At 41.5% G+C, this 20,446-nt stretch overlaps 1 long non-coding RNA gene across 1 annotated transcript; it reads right to left on the bottom strand.

Moving 5' to 3' along the window:
* Nucleotides 1-8,342: 8,342 nt before the first annotated feature.
* Nucleotides 8,343-20,418, bottom strand: LOC307185568. Its single transcript, XR_013828096.1, has 3 exons — nucleotides 20,295-20,418; nucleotides 12,040-12,495; nucleotides 8,343-8,457 (listed from the first exon to the last, which is right to left on the bottom strand). It is a non-coding gene; the product is annotated as an uncharacterized lncRNA (long non-coding RNA).
* Nucleotides 20,419-20,446: the final 28 nt, after the last annotated feature.

Raw genomic sequence — 20,446 nt, forward strand, 5'->3', positions numbered from 1 at the left:
AATAAAACTACCATAAGATCTAGAAATTCCACTTCAGAGTACTTTTCTGAAAAAAAAAAGACACCAATTCAAAAATATATATGCATCCCTACATTCATTGCAGCATTCTTCACATTAGCCAAGATATGGAATTGACCCACATCTTGCCCACTGATAAATGAATGAAGAAAATGTATCTATAAAGATATAGATAGATACATACATACATATATACATATAATGCAATAGTACTCAGTCATAACAAAGAATGAAATCTTGCCATTTGAGATAACATGGATGGAACCAGAGGGTCTTATGCTAAGTGAAATAAGTCAGACGTAGAAAGAAAAATACTGTATGATTTCACTTATATGTGGAATCTAACAAACAAAATGCATGAATAGACATAAAATACAAACAGACTCATAGATACAGAGAACAAACTGGTGGTTGCCAGAGACAAGAGGTGGGGGGATGAGTGAAATAGGTGAGGGAGATTAAGAGGTACAAACTTCCAGTTATAAAATAAATGAATCATGGAAATACAATATACAGCATATGAAATATAGTCAATAATTAGATAATATCTTTGTATGGTGACAGATGGTAACTAGACTTATCATGTTAATCATTTTGTGATGTATAAAGGTAGCGAATCACTATGATGTATACTGAAACTAACATAATATTGTAAGTCAATTATACTTTAATCTTTTTTAAAAAATGGAAAATAAAGAGAAACAACTACTGTGGGATTCAGACACCACTGAGCCATTGAAGGCTTACGAGATGTTTAAGGGCAGTCATGGTCATTATCAACAGTTCAGGAGATGTGTGGGGCAGCCAGGCCAGAATTCCAAACTTATGATCCCAGAGAAAGAACTAGCTGGTTTAAAAGGTTCACAGTTGAGACCTGGATCAGGTACGAAAGGGAGAGGATCTTTATCATTCATCGGCAGCCAACACAGCATTCATGTCAGGAGCTGCTGAGAGCAATGTCCAGTGCTGCATTGCCCGTATGGAGTCTTCACCTCCTCCACCAGCAGTCCAGCTCAGAGATATCCAGAGACCAGAGAGTCTCAAAAAAGCCTTTCTGGAGGCCAGAAAGAAGACAGTGCTTCTTAAACAAGTAATACTGCTATCAATGTTGTCCATGGACCAGCACCATCAGCATCACCAAAGAAATCGTTAGAAATGCAGAATTTCAGGTGTCACTCAAGACCTGTTGAATCTTATACTGCATGTTACAAGACACCCCCAGGCAGTGAATGTACTTGTGGTTAGGTCTCCTAGACCACCTAACCGCTAGTTAGATGAGTGAACAGTGAGTGAACGGCGAGTGAATGGCAACAAGAATGACCAAGACAGACTTGTTAGTTCATAAGGTTAGAAGGACCTTCAGCCTGGGGGCTCAGATGCAAGAGCAGAATTACCCGAATCTATACACTTATCACATACTCCCAACAGATAAGAGTACCAGATCTTAAACAAAGTGCTTGAGATACAGAAACAGTCATATTTTTCTTCATTTTTGGAATTGATAAAGTTGAAATAAATCTATTTTTGAGTAATTCACTCCTCAGAGGCAAATTAAAATACTCCCTCAGCTCTAAGAAAATCATGACTACAACATGTGCAGTGCTCACGTGTTCTGGGCATTCTTCCACCCTCTCCACACAGCCCTTCTTCCTCGAATTTAATCCTTACATAGGTTCAACCAGTGTCCATCTTCTCAGCTTGTATCTTGCTGTATCCTATTGGAATTGTTGGGCATTCATACTCTAATTCTAGAACCAGATTCTGTGGGACTCAGTAATATACATTTTGATAATTCTCAAATTTTAGACTCACTTAGAAAGCTTTTTTCTTTTTTTAATGTAAACTTTCAATTGACAGTCCCAGAGACTCTGATTCCGAGGGTCTGGGATGAGACCTGGAAATCTGCATTTTTAACAAGTATCCCAGGTGAATTTTATGAACTTGAACCACAAGCACACTTTGAGAATCATGGGTCTGGTTGTTAATGATCATTTCATACTCATACACAGACCACCTCCCAAGGAGTTATGATGGGTTAATTAGAACAGCACCAGAGATGTGCTGGCTTTACAAGTGCTTCTGGTACCAATGAAATCCAGTTGAGCTAGGGCACAACTTAGAGAAAACTGCCCTGGCAGGAGGTACCTTGAACTTGACTCTCTGCCACCCAGAGGGGAGAACAGTGACTCACAGGACAACCCATTTGGAAATGATAAAATCGAGGAAAGCATTTTATTTAAGACAGAGAAACATCTGTACAAATGTAAACTCATAACAAGGTAACGTTAGACCTGAAATGTAAGAGAGTTTATATTCTCCAGTAATTATGTATGTATCTGTAAGAAAACTGTCCAATATAATACTGATAGAAGAAGTCACAGTTATTGGGTGACGGAGAACACAGCCAAGCTCAATGCAGGTGCATGGTGGTTAAACCAGAATGCCTCTCAGTTACTATGGAAGGGGTGGGTGACATTTAATGGCATTACACCTCACTCGTGTGCACATGCACGCACACGTGGCTGCTGTGTAACAAGAAATGTGATGGCGCAACATGTCAGGGACATCAGTGATACTCACTCTGATAATGAAAGCACACTAAATGCTAAATTCGCTGCATCAGGCTTCACCTTTCTTTGAAAACACAGAGGACACGTGATAATTGCTAACTTCAGTTGCGCCCTTTTAATGTGCAAAACTGTACTGAAAGTGTTTTATCTGTACTGATTAATTTAATTCTCACAACAACTGTAGGAGGTGGGTATACTCTTATTCCCATTTACAGTGATGAAATGGAGGCAAAAAAGCATTGAATAATGTGTCCAAAGTCGCACCAGGAAGTAGCTATAGGCAGTTGTGTTACAGGGAAGAACCAAATCTCATTACGTGTTGGATCTGTTTCTCTTACTTTAACCTTTGCTTCCCATTGCTTTTGTTCACTAAAAGGATACTGTCTATACATAATGGCCTGCCTCAGGGAACACTGCCCCTCTGCCTGAACGGTAAACCAAAGTGCCTTTGTTCAGGGAAGCATCCTGACCCTGTCCACCTGTGAATGGCTGCAAGAAAAAAAGAAATTAACACATCCCCTCCCTGAGGCTGGCCATTCCAGGAGATATTTGCAAGACTTATGGCCTTTTTACTTTACTTCTCCACCTCCTCCCCCTCCCTGTTCTGTAAAAGAAACTGGCCTCCAAACCCCAATAAGATGGTTCTTTTGAGACACTGGTCTGCCATCTTCTCTGTCCGCTTGCTTTCCAAATAAAGTCTCTATGCCTTGCCTCAACACCTCCTCTCCCGATTTATTGGCCTGTCGGGCGGCAAGCAGAGCGAAGTTGGACTCAGTAACAGTCTAGCTCTATAGTCCAGTTTTCATTCTGCACTGTCTGTCTATAACTGGTTTACAGTATTTGTTTATTCTAGATACAAATCCTTTGCTGATTACATGGATAGCAAATGTCTTTTCCGGTAATATGGTTTGTCTTTTCACTCACTTAATGTCTTTCTGTTGAACAGGAGTTCTTAATTTTAATGTAATTGAATTCATCAACCATTTCCTTTATTGTTAGTGCTCTTTGTACTCTATTTAAGAAATCTTTGCCTACCTTCAAATTCATCAAAATAGTCTCCGATGTTATCTCCTAGGAGTTCTATTGTTTTAGTTTTCACGTTTACTTGTAAATGATTTTTGGGTTTGATATGAGGTAAGGGTCAATACTCCCTTTTTCCCATATGGATATCCAGCTTCATTTATTGAAATCGAAGGACTTTGTTTATTTAAAAGATTGCTCTTTCTCCATTTCTCCACTGTTCTACTTTTATAATAAATCAAGCGTTCATCTAAGAATGTTAATTCATTTTTAAATATCAGCTTGGCATAATTAGTGCAACAACTAAATTATACTGGAATACTTTTTACATATTAGAAGATTTTACTAAAAATCTGATCATTAATTTCTGATCCCACACGTATTTAAATTTGGACGTACGCCTCTCGTGGAGAGGGTGAAATTCCATGTATTGCATGGAATACATGCAATGTTCCATTGTAGCTATATTCTATTCCAGAGCTTTCCAAATTGGTGTGAAGAGAAAAATTGTTCTTTGGGGGTTGGTGTGGGGGAATTGAGAGGAGGGTTTAGAAATACATGTGGAGAGCAAAACAAAATTAATTCTTCACCACATAAATTCATTTGTTCAAGCCACAAAGTATGACTGGTCTCTTTTCTACCCTAGGATTTTTCTAAACTTTTAATGTGCTAATAAGTAGGCTGTGACATTAAGAAACATTTCCCAACCTAGCGTGACCACAAAGACCTTTGATGTCAAAACACTTCACTCTCAGCATGGCCTTCATTCACTGTTTAATCAGAAGAGAAGCCATTAAGTTCCTGCCATCAAACCCATAAAGCCACCAGCATCCGACCTCGCTCCTTCTTCAGCAGGTAACTAGTGCACACCCTCCAGAGGAAGAAGCATATCTTTACCTCACTCCATGTTCACTTGCTTCCTCTGGACTCAGCTCTCTCCTCTGCATCCTTCCACTTCCTGGGGGCTGGCTCCTCCCCAGAACACCCAAACGGGCTTTACATCGCCCCACCTTTTAAAAAAAAAGACCATGAGGAATCTAAAATAGTACAGCTGGACTTCCCTAGTGGCGCAGTGGTTAAGAATCCGTCTGCCAATGCAGGGGACACGGGTTCAAGCCATGGTTCGGGAAGATCCCACATGCCGCGAAGCAACTAAGCCTGTGCACCACAACTACTGAGCCTGAGCTATAGAGCTGGTGACCCACAACTACTGAAGCTCGCATGCCTAGATCCCGTGCTCCACAAGAGAAGCCACCGCAATGAGAAGCCCACGCACCGCAACGAAGAGTAGCCCCCATTCGCCGCAACTAGAGAAAGCCCACACTCAGCAACGAAGGCCCAAAGCAGCCAAAAATAACTAAATTAATTAATTAAAAGTAAATAAATAAAATAAAATAGTACAGCTTCTCTGGAAAACAGTTTGACATTTCTTAAAAAGTGAAATATACATGTATCATAAAACCCAGTGACCATACACCTGGGCATTTATTCCAGAGAAATGAAACTTATGTTCACACAAAAACCCATACACAAATGTTCATAACAGCTTTACTTGGAACAGACAAAAACTGGAAACAATGAAAATATCTTTCAATGGGTGAATGGCTAAAAACTCCTGTGGTACATCCATACCATGGAGTACTATTCAGCAAAAAAAAGGAATGAACTCTTGCTACACACAACAGCATGGATGGATCTCAAGAGCATAGGATGAGTGAGAAAAAACAATCTCAAAGGGCTTCCCTGGTGGCGCAGTGGTTGAGAGTCCGCCTGCCAATGCAGGGGACATGGGTTCGTGCCCCGGTCCGGGAAGATCCCACATCCCTCGAGCGGCTGGGCCCGTGAGCCATGGCCGCTGAGCCTGCGCGTCCGGAGCCTGTGCTCCGCAACGGGAGAGGCCACAACAGTGAGGGCCTGCGTACCGCAAAAATAAATAAATAAATAAAATAAAATCTCAAAAAGTTACGTACTATGTGATTCCATTTATATAACGTTCTAGAAATGACAAAATTACACAGATGGAGAACAAAGTCATGGTTGTCAAGGGTTAAGGATGGAGGAGGGATGGCATGAGGGAGATATTTTTGGTGCTGGAATAGTTTTGTATCTTGATTTCAGTAGTGGTTACACAAATCTGCACATGTGATAAAGTAGCATAGACTTATATGCACATGTTATACCAATGTCATCTCCCTGGTTTTGATATTGTACTGTAGTTACATGGCTGTAGAAGTAACCATTGGCAAAACTGGGTGAAGGGTAAATGGAAACTCTCTGTACTTTCTTTCCAACTTTCCGTGAACCAGTAATTTTTTCGAAAGAAAAAATATCAGTGTACACTAAACAGATAAAAACATATAAATTTCCCTAGACCCCATGTTCCCCTCCAAGTACAACAACATCCTTCTCCACTTCTTTGCAGCTAAATTTATTGAAAATGTTTACTTTTTTTTTTTTTTTTTTTTGCCACACCACGTGGCATGTGGAACTTCCCAGACCAGATATTGAATCTGTGTTCCCTGCAGTGGAAGCATGAAGTTTTAACCACTGGACAACCAGGGAAGTCCTGAAAATATTTTCTTTAACTTATATTCTCCATGTCTACCTTTTTCTGCACCATTGCTCGATTCACTAATTTATTCATCAAATATTTGTTAAGTGCCTACTATGCTGGAGGCACTGTTCTAGGTTCTTGGGACATATGAGTGAACAAAATCTCTTCCTTCATGTAGCTTACATTTGGGGGAAGGTGGGGAGACAAACAATAAATAAAGTAAGTAAGTAAAACAGAAAGTATGCTCAATAGTGTTAAATGCTTTGAAGACAAAGTTGGAAAGAGGGATAGCACTTGAGTGGAAATAAATGTGATTTAAATAGAGTGTCAGGTAATGCCGCACTGGAAGGTAACATTTGAGTAAAAACCTGAAGGAAACAAGGGATTGAGTTTGAAAGAAGTCTGGGAGCATTATTCCTGGTAGAGCAAACAGCCAATGCAAAGGCCTTGTGGTGGGAGCCATCCTGGCTATTGCAAAAAGAGCAAGGAGGCAAGTCTGATGGGGGAGGGAGAGTCGAAGGAGATGAGGTCCAGGAGATAACTGGTTGGAAGTGGAGAGACCAGATCACTTGTCCAACACTGCAGTCTGAAAGGTGAGATATTATGAAGACCTTGGTGAGTTTTGAACAGATCAACGTGATCTAACCTACACTTTTACAGGATCTGCTGAGGATGGAAGAGACCTTTGAAACTGCTCTGGCCAGGGTAAATAATCGCCTCTACTTTGCATGATCCACTGGATTCTTCCCAGTCCTTATTCTTGCTGAGTGACCTTTCAGCAGCACCTGACCACATTGACCACTCTTGTCATCTAATCAGTATGTTTACCTCCTTCCTCTTGGGCTGCTTCTTCTCAGTCTCTTTTCCTCTACCTGTCCCATAAGCATCTGACTTGCTTAAGACTGTGTATGTGGCCCTCATATCCTCTAAGAACATGTACTCTCCTTGGGCAATTTCACCCTTTCCCCTGGTTTCATTCCAGCTATATGCTAATGTTTGCAAAATCAGTATCTTTAGCCAGGATGTCTCAACTGAGCTCCAGACCCACACATCTAGCTGCCTACTGCATATTTCCACTTGGATGTCTCAAAGTCCTTCAAACTCATCTTGTGTAAAATGGAATTGTTTTCTCTACTGCCTCTTTCCTTAACCCCCACCAGGACTGCTTCTCCTCCTGGGTCCTCAGTCTCAGTTAAAAGAAGGATATCCACCTTGTTGCTTAAGCTAGAAATCCAGGAGTCATCTCTGAAACTTCACTTCTCTCACTCTGCAAATCCAGTCCATTGCTAAGTCATCTTGATTCTACATGCAGGTAATTCTCCACTTCTCTATTTTGCTTTAGCCACCACATAGTACAAGCCACCATCAACTTTCCCCAGGGTACAACAAAAGTCTTTTACCACTGGACCCTGCTTACCTGTCCAGCTCCCATCATTCCCTCACTGTGTACACTGCAGCCACATTGACCTTCTTTCTGTTCCTTGAAAGACCATCCACATACTCTTGTCTTTCTGCAAGCCCCTCACACTCATTCTCATCACCTATATCAGTCCAGCTCATTGTACAGGTCTCAGCTGCAGTGTTCATTTCTCTGGGAGAACTCTCCTGACTCAGGAATCAGGGAAGAGTCCCCTACTCTCTGCTCGTAATTCTCCTTTATTTCCCCAGTCACAGCCCTCACTCAGCACACAACCTTGGCATTGCCTTGCTGAGTTGTTTTCCTCACTGCATGATGTGCTGAGTGAAGGCAGAGATTGTGTCTCTTATTTATCTTGTATCCCCAGAGCTCAGCTCATTACCTGTCATATCGTGAGCCCTCAAAATATTTATGAAGTGAATGGAAGAAGTGAATAGGTAGAATCTGGGGCTCATATAAGTCAGATCACTCTTGCCTGTCTTGTTCATTGTTATATCCCCAGCACCTACATTAGGGCCTGACACAAAGTAGACATTCAATAAATATTTGCTGAACAAGTGAATCATTACACATAGTGAAATTCCATTCCAGTGGTCTGAGGAGTAATAAACTATTCAGTCTGTGATCCAGTTACATTGAGAGCCATCTTCTTAATTCTTAATTGACAGAGCAATCATGAGACGAAATTATATAGAAATGAAGAAAATATAATCTGAGACCTGAAATAATGTTTCAATAGATCTTTACATATTATATCCATTCTCCCCCACATAGATACATCTCCAACTTAGCAGAAGACTGGATTTTCTCTCGAAAGGGGTTGAGTCAGAGATGCTCCAGATGTTGGGGTCCCAAGTCCAACTGGGGGAAGGAGACACCTAAATAAAAATAGATAAACTAAGTCAAAAATCTATGGACTGAATTATATGAGTCAAGACATTTCTTCTGACTTGCTTCCAAAATACTAGCAGTCAGGCTCTTGAAGGACAGAGAAGCAACTGAAGGATCCTTTTTTTCTTTTTTTAATTTTATTTATTTTTGGTTGCATTGGGTCTTTGTTGCTGAGCTCAGTCTTCCTCTAGTTGCGGGGCACGGGGGCTACTCTTCATTGTGGTGTGCAGGCTTCTCATGAGGTGGATTCTCTTGTTTTGGAGCACGGGCTCTAGGCACACGGGCTTCAGTAGTTGTGGCTCACGGGCTCTAGAGTGCAGGCTCAGTAGTTGTGGTGCATGGACTTGGTTGCTCCGCGGCATGTGGGATCTTTCCAGACCAGGGCTTGAACCCATGTCCCCTGCATTGGCAGGCGGATTCTTCACTGTGCCACTAGGAAGTTCCAAAGGATCCTTTTTGAGGAAAAAGGATCCAAGAGGAAAAGCTTACAAATTTTGACATTTGGGGATGTCACAATGAAATGACAGGGTGCTACCTAATCACCCTAAGGTGATGGCTACGAATTGCCACAGTCTTCTCATGAAGTTCCACTTAGACTCTCAGTGTTCCACTTTTAAATATTATTAGACAGCCAAAGATCAGCAGGCATTTGAGGAAATCCACCAACATTAAAGTCAAAGACCAAAACAAACAAAGAAGAAATAGGGACTCAGAGGAAACAGAGACAATTCAGAGAGAAGAAGAAACTTCAGAGAACGTGTAATTAAGATGTATAGAAAATAATAGTAAATATTGCATCAATGAGAAAAGAAAGAGCTCTTGGATATTTAAAATCAAGTATTAAAATATTTGATAGCAGAAATAAGAAATTCATAGAACGAAAAGACAGGAGATAGGAAAAAAGATCAATGTTAAAAAATCTATGTTAAGCATACGTTCTGCTCATAGTAGACTCTTAATATATAGTAGCTATTATCTCATTTAGAAAATAAATTTGTCAGTGATCTTTGCACATGAGATTCCTTCCAATTGGAATGTGTCTTGTAGGACTACTTTATTAAAACATAAAATTCACATATATGATTTTAGAACACTAAGCTTAGATTTGTACATGACAATGAATTTACCCAACATACCTAATACACAGTGCAGCTGCATTGATTTCAACATTAACAACCCAGTATATAAGCTCTCAGCCCTAACTGCTTCTTTGGGTCTTCATTTTTCTCGTGAAGCCTCCTATGCACGTGTAAAAATGACTAAATAAAATTTGTATACTTTCCTCCTGTTAGTCTGTCATGTCAGCTTAATTTTTAGGTCTAGCCAGAGACCCTAAAAAGGTAGAGGGGAAATTTTATCTACTCTACAGTCTTAAAGAGTACCGCCAGGGCTTCCCTGGTGGTGCAGTGGTTAAGAATCTGCCTGCCGATGCAGGGGACATGGGTTCGAGCCCTGGTCCGGGAAAATCCCACATGTCGTGGAGCAACTAAGCCCGTGTGCCACAACTACTGAGTCTGTGCTCTACAGACTGCGAGCCACAACTACTGAGCCCGTGTGCCGCAACTACTGAAGCCCACACGCCTAGAGCCCGTGCGCCTTAACAAGAGAAGCCACCACAATGAGAAGCCCGCACACTGCAAGGAAGTATAGCCAAAGGGAACTTGATCTAAAGAGGGGCATCAAGAAAGAATGCCTTTTGGGACTTCCCTGGTGGTCCACTGGTTAAGTCTCCGCACTTCCACTGCAGGGGGGCGAGGGTTCGATCCTCAGTCAGGAAACTAAGATCCCAAATGCCACACTGCCAAAAATCAGAAAACAAAAAAAGAATGTCTTTGGGAAATGAACTTTGAGCTGGGACCTGAGGGGTAGCAATTACTATGTGGGCAGACATTGCTTGTTGCCCACAACATCCAGGCTCCCTTTCTTTGTTAGTTTTAGAACTCAAATCTTATCCTGGGTATCAACCCTCCTTACAGATAGGGATGGACAATGGAATTACGCAAAACGTTGAGTGGAGCTTCCAATCTCTGTGCATCACTCCAAAGGGGATGACTCAGCTGGAAGGGAGGGTGATTTGACCTTTGTCTTTACCCTTCCTCTTATCTGGAAGGTAGAGGTGATGGCTGACATTTCAGTAGCCAGATGACCTCAAGGATGAAAACTCTGCACTAAACATTGGGAAAGGCAATCTTGTACATGCATTGTTTCAACCCAAGCTTGACCATGTAAGAATGGGCCTTGGGCTTGGAACACTTCCTAACCTAGAGATAAAGAACCCACATGGGCCTGTGGTGGACTTATCACCTTATGTGGAAATATTTTTCTGTCTCAGGCTCCGTGTGTATTCCTTTGTTTTACTGGAGCATGTGTGTCAACGGTCCTCAGGCATGTCACCAGCTTTCAGAATTTCAGACTCTACTGAAATTCTGAGTCTGGAATTCTGACTCTAGTCCCACATCTGTTCATCAAAAAGATGAAAGGGAGAAAACAAGCCACAAACTGGAGGGGGCATATTTACAACAAATTTAACTGGCAAAGAATAGTGTCCAATATATATAAAGAACTATAAACCAATTTTAAGAGACAAACTACCAAATGATAAATGGGTAAAAGGCACTAGCATTTCACAGAAGAGGAAATGGAAATTGTGAATAAATCTATGTAAAGATGCTCACCTCATTTGAAATTAAAATCACAATGAGATACTACACATGCATCCAATTAGATTGGCAAAAAAATCTAGCAAAATCAAGGGATGAGAAGAATGTGGTAAAATTAGGACTCTTATACACTGCTGGCAAAAGGAAAACAATTTGATATTGTCTCACAAATTTAAGCATTTATACCCTACCTCCCAGCAATTCTACCCCTACTTTTCTTTCTAAAGGAATTTTTGAATTTGTCATTCAGGAGACATGTTTAAATTTTTTTGCACAGCACCATTGTTTGTAATAGATGCTAGAAGCAAGCCAAATGTCGACTGATGGGAGGATGAAAAATACATTCTGGTAGTCACATGCTAATTACATATTCAGGAAAGTGATCCAACTGTACATACACAGAGCAATATGGATGAATCTTAGAAATACAATATTAAGGCAATAACATCACAGAAAGCTATATCTAGTATAAATACCCTTTTATAAAGCTCAGAAACAAGATGAGGAAGAAGTGCAACAATAACGTCAATGGAATTGGAAATTTCTAGTCTCAGGTTAAGTATTGGGTTCACAGGTGTCTGATTTATTGCTATGCTTTATAGGTGGCATATACATTATAATTATTCTTCTGATGTATGAAATGATTCATTTAAAATAATTTCTAACCATAAAAAAAAAAACAACTATTTGTGCCTCTGGCCTCTTTCAGCTACCTTCCTGTTTGTCTCCTTTGGTGGCTGTTAAACGTCTCATCTAGAAGTACTGGTGGTGGACATCTCTCGTGTTTGCTGGTTTCCCAGCACCTCTTACCCGCTCCTCTTCTGTTTAGGGAATGACCCACCTCGGGAACCCCTCTCCCTCAGGAGCAGCCCGATGCCTGGCTCTCCCAGCATGGGGGCTGGCACATACCTAGCTCTGCCAGTCAGTCAGTGGCACCCTCAGCAGATTCGAATTCAGAGGCGAGAAACTTGAGGAGGGAGGCTCCCGTGGCATCAGAGTTGCTGGTGGTTTGGAAGCAGAGGCACCTGATGTTCGGAGGTAGCAGTGGCTGCAAGATGGAATTCATGGTGCAGGGGTGCCAGGAGTATCAACCGTGGCGGTGGGGACTGAGTGGGGAAGATGGGGCAGTTGTCTCGTCCGATCAGGCCTGTGGCAGGTCTAGGGCATTGTTTCTAGAAGCTCTGCCCCTCGGGTCTTTTCTTCAGCCCTCAAGCCTCCTTTCAATAAACTCCTCTGCTGAATCAGCCAGGGTTGCTTCTGTTGCCTGCGTGGAACCACCACCAGTGCTATTTTTCTCCTGTAACTCCTTTCTGATAGATCTCACTCCCGATATTTTATGTTCCATAAACCAACATGTTCTTGGCACTAGGAATACAAAAAATAAAATTAGATAGATAGATAGATGACAAATAAATAGTGGATGGATAGATAAATAGATAAACAGATGTAAACAGATAGATAGATAGATAGATGATAGAGTTCACACCGTCAAGGAGTGCAAAGTCTTGTCAGGAAGGGGGTATTAAACACCAGTGGTTGGTTATCACAACATCCATTCCCATCCCCCACCCTTCTTCTCTGCTTCTGCTATAGAAAATGGGAAAGATCCAGCAATTCCACTTCTGGGTATATATCAGGAGGGAATGAAATCATTGTGCTGAAGAGATACCTCCATGTTCATTGCAGCATTATTTATAATAGCCAAGGCACGGAAACAACCTAAGTGTCCATCAACAGATAAATGGATAAAGAAGATGTGAATTTTATGTATATATAAATATGTATATATAAATGTGTATATATATATATTCAGTCATAAAAAAGGAATCCTGACATTTGCAACAACATGGATGGACTTTGAAGGCTTATGCTAAGTGAAATAAGTCAGAGAACAACATATAATGTATGATCTCATATGTCTTTAAAAAAAAAAAAACCCCACTAAACTCATAGAAAAAGAGATCAGATTTGTGGTTACCAGAGTAGGGGATGAAGGGTGGGGGAATTGGATGAAGATCATCAAAAGGTACAATACAAACTTCCATTTATAAGACTTGGGGATGTAATGCACAAAGTGACTATAGTTAACACTGTATGTTAACTGTATGGTATATTTGAAAGTCGCTAAGAGAATAAATCCTAAAAGTTCGTATCAGAAGGATAAAACCTTTTTCTTTCTTTTTCTTTTTTTGTATCTCTACAACATGATGGATGTTAACTGAACTTATTGTGGTAATTATTTCACAATACATGTAAGTCAATTCATTAGTTGGTATACCTTAAACTTATATGGTGCTGTATGCCATTTATATCTCAATAAAACTGAAAGAAAAAATAAAGAAGCTGGGAAAAAGAAATACTTCCCATCTCTTGCACCTTGGAGTAGCCATATGACACAGTACCGGCCAATGACAAGTAAGTGGAAGTCTACTTTGGGGGCTCCTGGGAAAGTTTTTGCTCTTCAGACAAAAGACAGATGTGGCTGGTGCCACTCTTCTGGCTTCCTGTTGCCCTGAGTGTGGATACAATGCCTGAACCCACATGCAACCATGAACATAAGCCAAGCAAAGAGCAAGAACAGCAGAGGCATCAGTAAGCAGCTAAACTAACACCTGGAAAAATCTCTCTCTGGTCTTGTTGTTAGATGAGAAAAACAAACTATTTGTTTATGCCACTGTTAGTCAAATATTCTGCTGCTTGCAGCTGAAAGCATTCCTAATTTAAACAGAGCAAAATTGCAAACAAGGAGTGGTAAGTGTTATCATAGAGGTGTGAATGAAAGTCTCCTTCTTGACAAATACAATGGAATATCCTCTATTTATTGTACTAGCTAGCTTGAAACCAGGGTCAGGGAATTAAATACATGTCTTGAGCAAAACTTTGTGATGTTATCTATGTGTATTAGTTAGAATTCAAGGTCAGCTGCTCTAACAAAGGTCAAAATAACAGTGGCCTAAAGAAAGTCACAGTCAGGATGTTAATAATCCAGAAATGATTCACTGGCCACATGCTGTTGGTGACCCAGCTCCCTCATGTCTTATGGTTTAAAATAATGCTGCTCTGTCTCCTACCATTGTGGCTGCATTCCAGTGAGAGAGAAGGGAAGAAGGGGGAGAAGTAGGTTCACCATTCCATTTTATAGAAATCTTAAGGCTTTTTTTCCTCAAAGAACTACTCTTTTGGTTTACCTCCTGCCCCACTGGTTGATACATTTCATTCTCTGTGCTGGTTCTTTTTCTTTGTTCCAACATCTTTGTGTTGCAGGAAGCTGCAGCTTAGTCTTTGGCCCTTTACCTTTTTTTTTCTTAGCTGCATTCTTTCTTTTCATGGACCCATGGCTTTAGGTACCATCTTCATACCAATGACTGCCAAATTTATACCTCCAGCCCAGAACATTCTCCTGAACTCCAGACTCATCGATCATGCTACTGCCTCCACCTCTCCACCTGGAGGTCTAATGGATGTCTCACACCCCTGACCAGTCTCTGCAACTCTGCTCTACCCACAGTCTTTCTAGCTGATGGCACCTTCCTTACAGCTGCTCAGGCCAAAACTTAGAGTCATCTTTGACTCTTCTTTCTCTCACATCCAACCACCCAACCTCCAGTCCATGGAAAAGTTCTAATGGCTCTCTAAAAATACACCCAGAGTCTGACAACGTCTCAACACCTCCACTTAGCGCCCTAGTCTGAGCCACTGTCAACTCTTCCCTACATTATTGCAATAGCCTAACTGGTCTCATTGTTTCCACCTTGCTCCCTGCAGGCTGTTCTTAACCCAGAGACCAGAGTAATCCTCCCAGGGCTACCACTGCACTCAGAATAAAAGCCCTTAATGTGGCCCGTGGGTCCCACATGGTCAGCTTTCGCTGTCCCCATCCATCCATGAGCTCATCTTCTGCTCTCCCTCTCACTCGCTCCACTCCTGCCACACTGGCTTCCTCGTATGCTCCAGCCTCAGGGCCTTTGCAATGGCTGTTCTCTAGGCCAGGAAATCTTTTCCCCCTGATATCCACAGAGCTCATCCCCTCACTCAGTTCCTTCAAGGCTGCGCTCAGGTAATTTTCTCAATGAGACCTACTTGACCACCCTATGGAACAGTACAACACATCCGCTCCCTCACTGCTCTCAAGCCCCTTACCCTGCCCCACCTTTGCTTTTTTCTATACCACTTATCTTCTAACATGCTATATAATTTAGCTATTCATTCCATTTATTGTTTGACGCCTCCCACTAGAATATAAGCTCCACAGAAGCAAGGATCGTTATCTCTTTTACACACTGATGGATTCCAAAATGCCTAGAACATTGGCTGGTACTTAGGAGATGCTCTACAATTATTTTTAAATGAATGTAGGCATGAGGAAGGGCCATGCTTTGGAAGTTACACATTCACATTTCACTTCCACTCCCTCCCATTAGCTGGAAGCTAGTCACACAACCACCCTACCAGCAAAAGAGACTGGAAAATATAGTTTTATTTTGATGGTGATGTGCCTGACTAAAGCTGTCAATACTAGAGAAAAAGGGGGAGAACAATACTAGGGGACAACTCACAGACTCTACCATGGTGTGGAGGTTACCTCTATCTTCAGTGACTGAGAGTGATGAACATTCTTCGGTTATGATTTGGGGAAAAAAAGTATAAAATGATTTCAAGCAAGTTAAGATGTTATTTTATGGTTAATACGTGTGGCAACTCCCTTAATTTGAACATAGCAAGAGATAAACAATTTTTATCACTAGAAACTGTTCCTTCCTTCCCTCTCAAATGTTGATATTTTAAACAAATCAGCTAGAAGCAGTGTTGAATTATTAGTCTGCCCAGCACCCTGGAAGTGCTGAATAACTGTTACTCATGAATGTTGATAAGATGAATCTCTTCTTGCCTCTCCCCAACCACTCCCTACTTTTCCTCTTTCTAGGGTTCTTGCATCTCCTGACAGAGGGCGTCTTCCACAGGCTCTGTCCTTTCGCTTTGCTTGTTCAGTTCTGTGATGGCTCCTTTAGGGAAATCGCCAGACTCCTGCTGTTCAGCTCACCCCGGGAGCATCCGCATCATCATCTGAAGCTCCCACTGGACTTTTTTCCATCTGTTTTCCCCTCCGGTGTCCCACTGTTACTTGAGAGTCAGCATTTATAATTAAACTCCCCATCACCTTAACAGCTTCTTTCTTCCTAAGCAAGTGGGAAGTGTTAGGGCCCTAAACAGGCTAGGGGTGTATGTTTTGCCAGTTTCATAAGCTGTATCTAGCTGATTCTGTGGTCCAGTTCCCAAATGGAGTCATCTGGCGAGTTCCATCAAAAACTCATGCCTCCATCTCTTCAATAAGTGCTGCTGGGAAAACTGGACAGCTACATATAAAAGAATGAAATTAGAACACTCTCTAACACCATACACAAAAATAAACTCAAAATGGATTAAAGACCTAAATGTAAGACAAGACACTATAAAACTCTTAGAGGAAAACAGGCAGAACACTCGTTTTTTTTTTTTTTTTTTTGCGTACACGGGCCTCCCAATGCCATGGCCTCTCCCGTTGCGGAGCACAGGCTCCGGACGCACAGGCTCAGGGGCCATGGCTCACGGGCCCAGCCGCTCTGCAGCATGTGGGATCTTCCCGGACTGGGGCACAAACTCGTGTCCCCTGCACCGGCAGGCGGCCTCTCAACTACTGCGCCACCAGGGAAGCCCCAGAACACTCTTTGACATAAATCACAGCAAGATCTTTTTTGACCCACCTCCTAGAGCAATGGAAATAAAAACAAAAATAAATAAATGGGACCTAATGAAACTTAAAAACTTTTGCATAGCAAAGGAAACTATAAACAAGATGAAAAGACAACCCTCAGAATGGGAGAAAATATTTGCAAACAAATCAAAGGACAAAGGATTCATCTCCAAAATATATAAACAGCTCATGCAGCTCAATATTAAAAAAACAACCCAATCCAAAAATGGGCAGAAGACCTAAAGAGACATTTCTCCAAAGAAGACATACAGATGGCCAAGAGGCACATGAAAAGCTGCTCAACATCACTCATTATTAGAGAAATGCAAATCAAAACTACAATGAGGTATTACCTCACACCAGTTAGAATGGGCATCCTCAGAAAATCTACAAACAACAAATGCTGGAGAGGGTGTGGAGAAAAAGGAACTCTCTTGCCCTGTTGGTGGGAATGTAATTGATACAGCCACTATGGAGAACAGTATGGAGGTTCCTTAAAAAACTAAAAATAGAATTACCATATGACCCAGCAATCCCACTACTGGGCATATACCCTGAGAAAACCATAATTCAAAAAGAGTAATGTACCACAGTGTTCATTGCAGCTCTATTTACAATAGCCAGGACATGGATGCAGCCTAAATGCCCATCGACAGACAAATGGATAAAGAAGATGTGGTACATATATACAATGGAATATTACTCAGCCATAGAAAGGAACGAAATTGGGTCATTTGTAGAGACGTGGATGGACCTAGAGACTGTCATACAGAGTGAAGTAAGTCAGAAAGAGAAAAACAAATATCGTATATTAACGCATATATGTGGAATCTAGAAATATGGTACAGATGAACTGGTTTGCTAGGCAGAAATAGAGACACAGATGCAGAGAACAAACATATGGACACCAAAGGGGGAAAGCAGGGTGGCGGGATGAATTGGGAGATTGGGATTGACATGTATACACTAATATGTATAAAATAGATAACTAATAAGAACCTGTTGTATAAAAAATAAATAAGGAAAAAACAAACAAACAAGTAAGAACTCATGTCTCCAGCCAGCTTACCTCCTATTAAAAGATAATTTTCCAAAAAAGTTAAAATCAAGACTCATACAGATATAAAAATGAACACATGTTAAAGATTTTCTTTAGCTCATGGAGAAAACAATTGTTATCACTGGTTCAAAAGAGAATTCTGAGAACTGATACATTTATAGATCAGGAATATTGAAATGATTGTGCAAATGGAGACAAGACTGGTCCCCCCTCCCTGCCACACACACACACACACACACACACACACACACACACTTCTACTAGACAGGATATAATCTACATATCTACAGACAAGACTTGTGTTGCAATGTACAACAATTTACAGAGTTGTGAAAGAATTTCGTAGAATCTGAATCAGTTTACCCACAGGAGTCATCTCAAATCTCTCTGGACAGTACATAGTTTTCCACCAAACCACATCTCTCCCTATACTGCTTGGTCTTCATCCTTAACTCCAACCTCTATTAACTGTACTAAAACATAGATTTTACCTCTCCCAGCTTCTACAAAAAACATTGTTGATTCCATGTTGACTCCCATATCAATAATAAACTCTTCTAGCCTTTCAAAATCCTCTTTAATCCAGCATCACTGTCTTTTATAACCTTTTCATCCAGGCAAGACTGATCCCTACACCGTAAGCCAAATCAACTGCCTCCCACACACTCCTCTATATCCTGATGTCCTCCTCAACCATCTATATCCTTTACACTCTACTGGCTCCTTTCAAGCTTTTTCTGTTTTTTGTTTTGTTTTTTTTTTCGGTATGTGGGCCTCTCACTGTTGTGGCCTCTCCCGTTGAGGAGCACAGGCTCCGGACGCGCAGCCTCAGCAGCCATGGCTCACGGGCCCAGCCGCTCCACGGCATGTGAGATCTTCCCGGACCGGGGCACGAACCCATGTCCCCTGCATCGGCAGGCAGACTCTCAACCACTGCGCCACCAGGGAAGCCCAAGCTTTTTCTGTTTTTGTTTTTATTATTTGAAGGCCACAATCGGGAACTATTCTGTTCTTTAATTAACCCTGCCGCATCCAGTAGACCCTGATCATGCATTCATTCAAATATTTTATGAACACCTCGTATATGTGGCAGTCACAGTCTAAACTCTAGATCTAGGCACTGGGAGCTCAGAGATGAGAGCCGTGGCTCCCAAGATGCCTAGGGGAACCAGGGAGAATACAGGGGATCAGCACGTTGAGACAGGCTGCTTTGGGAGCAAAGGGAGGGCACATAACCCAGATGTGAAATGTCAGTGAAGGTTTCCTGGAGGACATGGCACCAAAGTCTCAGTCAAGCAAATAAGGGGACAGAAAGAACTGAAGCATATGCACTTATAACTGTATGAAACTGTCTATTTTTTATCTCTTTACAGTCATGATATATCCTACCTCTACTAGATAATAAAGTCTTTGAGGCCAGGGACCCTTTTAAATTCTGTTGCACTCCATGGTTTCTAACAGAAAAACATACTAACACTTTGTAAGCTCAGGGTTTGATGGATGGCTAAATCTTGCATCCCAAAGTGGTCAAAAATATTGTTCAGTAAGGACAAAAGTTATTTGCAGGCTTTGACATTTATTTCTCCTTTATTCTATTTAGGCATGTGAAAATGTAAATGGTGTGGTCCTTGAAGCAAAGCGAAAAGTAAATGAGGCTATGGCAGAAAGCGCATTCTCCCTGGCAGGAGCAGCAAGTAAATAAAATGAAGGGAACAGAATTTGCTAAAAGGAGATAGTCACAAATGTAACCGATGGCTCTGCAGCACTGTCACCTCTGAAGCTGACACAGCCCTCCTCCTCACCACTCCCACAGAAGGTTGGGGGACACGTTTTAGCAAGTTTCTGGTTATGGAAACTGTAGCATGAGTTCGTTGGAACGAGAAAACAGCTATAACGTGAATACAAAATTTCTCTTAAATGAACATAGGTGAATTTTGTTGAGTTTATGATGCAATTCCTCTTCAACTATCTAAAGGAAGTCAAAGAGGACCTACCACCCCCAACTAGCCCAACCTTCAAGAATGGACAGTCAAATCTCTGCTGCGTCCAGCCTTTGCTCAGTGAAACAGACATTTTCTCCTTCCCGCGACTGAGACCAGGACTTGACTCACTTCAGTTGGGGGACCCCGCCTACCCCGCGCCCCTAGCTAAAATCAAAGATCCAGCTAAAATTGGGTTCAGACACTGGTGTAACATTAAGGACGGCTTTCGTATCCCTCTTTGTACTTCATCGTGTTCTCCAAGTTCCATTCAACCATGTATCTTTTTACAATAAAAAATGTAAGGCCCCTTTAAAAAATATATATTAAAACACTGAGCGCTATTCGCAAAGCTTCTCTTTTCAAAAAACAGTATTTGGGCTAACTGCCTTACCATGCTGAACCCTTGGACCAGATGCAAGTTCAAGAAAAGGAAAGTAATAAAAATTACTCAGCAGGAGGGTCTTCTCTTCCCAGCTAGAGCTCTGCTGTAAGGCTGCTTCTCCCCTTTCTCCCCGGTGCCCCGCCTCCAACCCCGCCCCTCGC

This window comes from Stenella coeruleoalba, assembly GCF_951394435.1.
Source record: "Stenella coeruleoalba genome assembly, chromosome: 4".
Taxonomy (NCBI): Eukaryota; Metazoa; Chordata; class Mammalia; order Artiodactyla; family Delphinidae; genus Stenella; species Stenella coeruleoalba.